Source organism: Nannospalax galili, unplaced genomic scaffold (genome assembly GCF_000622305.1).
Source record: "Nannospalax galili isolate Female #2095 unplaced genomic scaffold, S.galili_v1.0 scaffold2271, whole genome shotgun sequence".
Taxonomy (NCBI): Eukaryota; Metazoa; Chordata; class Mammalia; order Rodentia; family Spalacidae; genus Nannospalax; species Nannospalax galili.
The window spans coordinates 1,276,178-1,279,728 of NW_008329329.1; the positions used below are offsets into that span (position 1 = coordinate 1,276,178).

Consider the following 3,551-nt stretch of genomic DNA (forward strand, 5'->3'; position numbering starts at 1 on the left):
GTGTCCACCATTAAAATAACATACAGAATGAATGCTCTGCACTGAAAATTCTCTATGCCCCACCTCCCAGCTCCTGGTAACCACTAAGTTCTCTCTCTCTCCCTCCCTCCCTCCCTCCCTCCCACTCTCTTTCTCTCTGTCTTTGAGGTTTCAATATTTTATTCAAGTTTAATTTTAGGTGACGTTATTTACAGCCTTTGAAGGAGGAGGATCTAATTCCACAAAAAATGGAAGACTCAAAAATGTACCCACTAAATTGTTTAAAAGAAAAAAAAAAGAGCTGTGAGAACAGAACAGAAGTCCAACTTAGATCCCGGGTGTTGGCACCTGTGATCACAGTCACCTGGCTCTGCACAACTCAAGGCTGTAGATCCCAGAAGCGATTATATACTCTGATGCAATAGCAAAATAAAACAAAAAAGGAATTTAAAAAACTCACACTACAACAGGAAGAGGAATCAATTATTGTCTTCATCACACCCAACATCTCCACTCCAAAATGGCACAAAAGAAACAGTTAAGCCAGGCGTGGTGGCGCACGCCTTTAATCCCAGCACTCGGGAGGCAGATCTCTGTGAGTTCAGGCCAGCCTGATCTCCATAGTGAGCTCTAGGACAGCTGGGGCTACAGGGAAACCCTGTCTCAAAAAGACCAAAAAACCAGTTAACCACACCCTGTGGCTGCTTTTGGTATAAAACAGGTGCTGATGTGTATGCTACCAAGCCGTGGGCTTCTCAGAAGTTAGGGTTGGGAAATCAAAGTTGTCTCAGGAAGTCACAATTCCATCCAAAGACTCCATACAGAGTTACCAAGGGCCTACATTTATCAGTGTCCTCTTGCAGCTAGTTCTAGATTTTAAAAGGAACCCTGGTGCCTCTAGGGGGCTCCCCACAAAAGTCTACAGCTGAAAAGACTTTTAGAATTGGGTTTTTCTGTACCTCTGAAATAGCTTTTTTTTTAAAACCTTAAAGCTGAATCATCTTTAACCTGGAGATCTAACATGATATTTAGCAATTCTTGCATCCCCAACATACAACATTAAAATGTACAATAAATTCTGAATGTAGTAGCTATGCTGCAAAACAGTTTAAAGATTGTGCAATATTCATCTATGCTTGAAATTCCAGCCCTAGACCAAGCTTGTGGCACCCCACAATGATAGTTCTGTGGTACAGCAGAGCACAGTGTCAGGCTGATATCTGGCTTGAAGGTTTGAGTGTACTCTAAGCTAATCAGGCTGGAGTTGTTCTCTTTGACCCAAAAGCAAAGATTGGGTCAATCTCATACTTGGCCATTATTCCAAAGTGAGTTAAGTTACTGTTTCCTGCTGTCCAGACAAGACTGACAGTGGTCTCCAACTTCTTGTTCACCTTCTGGTAAATGGAGCCACCAAACTGTCTTGCTGTTCAAGGTAGTGTGAAGCTGGAATTCATCCATCTTGCAGCCAACTACAAAGTTGCTCTGGGCTACCTGTGCCTTCAAGGTCTCAAAATTCATCTGGTAGCCAACCCAGCACCTGAACGCCCAGGACCGAGGATACAGATATTTTAAAGTCCACATCATCACAGCCCACACTGATGCGTGCCCTCTTGTACCCTGTCTTGATTGTGCATTTTCCCCCTTGTGCTAAGCAGGAAGGATGAGTCAAAGGTCAGCTTCAGTCCAAGCTGGTCTTCCATGGTGATCTCTGTGCCTAGCATGTTGTCCATGGTCCACTTCTGTATAAACCTCAGGCCGTACTCGGTACTGGTGCTTTGTTTCCAGACTGCTGTCCACTTTGGTGGGCTCCTTGCTGGCTGAACCTGAGCCGACAAATTCCAGTCCGTTCTCAGACTTTGTTTTCAAATCAAGCTTATTAAGCAAGATCCACAGCCGTCCCTTTGACACCATACAATGTGGTATGTAATCTTTTCAGATCGTCTTATTTTACTTGATGATGGACATTTAATATTCCTCCATATGTGTGTGGACAGACAGCTCCTCTATTATTGGCACTAATCACCCTGTACCGCCTCAGTGTTCCACAGCTCATTCATCCATCTCAGCTGCTCACAAGTTTTGGAAATTATGAAAAAGTTACTACAGACATCTTCGTGCAGGGTCTTGTGTAGATGCCTGGCAGGGAGTTCATGGTAGCACAGTAAGGTAAGAGGGTGACAGTTCGTCTCCCAAAGTAGCTGTACCACTTTGCATCCAAACCCCCAGTGAACGAGACTTGCTGTTGTCTGTGTTCACCCAGCATTTGGTGGTACCAATGTTCAGAGTGTTGGCCGCTGTTGTGGGTGTGCAGTGGAATCTTATATTCACTTAAATCCCCTGACGAGGCAGGATGCTGAACCTTGTTCTGTCTTTATCTGCTGGCGTGTCTTCTCTGTGGGGAGTCTGCCTCAGCTCTTCTGTCATTTTTAAATCAGACTGCTCATTTTCTTATTGGTGCGATTTTTTAAATGATGACATTTAAAAACTCGGATAACTGTTGCTTATTTTGCGACTACTTTCTCGTAGACCGTGGCTTCATTTCCTTGACAGTGCCTTTCACAGAGCAGATATTTGTCATGTAAAGGAAGGCCAGTTTGTCAATTATTTCCCTCATACATCATACTTCTGATGTGTATCTGAATTGTCACCACCATGCCCAATGTCATTGACATTTTCTACAGTGTTCACTGTTTTCAGAGTTAAAATTTTTTTCATTTTAGATGTAAGACTATAGTTCTGTTGAGTAAACTTTTGTGACATGTATAGCATGTATAAACTCTGTGCCTAGATTTTTTTGGGGGGTTAGAGGAGAACGTCTCCTTGCTGAGTACCATTGTATTATAATTGCTCATTTGTCAAACAGCCCTTGGCTATCTGCAGGTCTGTTGTGGCCTCTCTATTCTATTTCCTTTATATATTCATGTATTCCTCTGTCATGATCTTAATTTGATTATTGCGCTTTATCGTAAGCCAGAATTGGGTGGTTTCAGTCCTTGGCTTTGTTCTTTTTGGTACTTTGAGTCATTTTTCCTGCATATAAACTTGAGAAAAAGTTTGCTGATGTTTACAGGTTGATGTGTTGGCTGTGTGACTGTGATGGAACTTTAATTTGTAGATCAAGTTGGGAGTAACTGCCATTTTGGCAATATTGAATCTTCCCATCCACAGCCATGGGAAAACTCTCAATTTATTTAGTTTAATTCCTTTTACTGGTTTTCTCATATAGATTTTATACAGATACTGTCAGATACAGACTCAAATCTTTCATTTGAGAGATGCTATTATAAATATTGGACATTAAATTCAAATTCCTCTTGATTTTGGTCATCTACAGAAAAGTTAATGACTCATACTCATACTAACCTGGCATTCTGAAGCCTTGCTATAATTGCTTATTAGTTCCATTTTCCCCAGTATTTTGCATTTTTATGTACAAAACCATTACATCTACAAAAAAGACAATTTTGTTCTTTCCAATTTTGTGTCTTCTCTTTCCTTCTTGCATTAACTTAGACTTAGAGCAAAATGTTAATAGCGAGCAGTAAGAAAGGACATTCTTTCTTTGTTCCTGA

At 41.4% G+C, this 3,551-nt stretch overlaps 1 pseudogene; it reads right to left on the reverse strand.

The window, feature by feature from the left end:
• Nucleotides 1-1,109: 1,109 nt before the first annotated feature.
• Nucleotides 1,110-1,890, reverse strand: LOC103737060 (annotated as a pseudogene).
• Between the last annotated feature and the right edge of the window lie 1,661 nt (nt 1,891-3,551).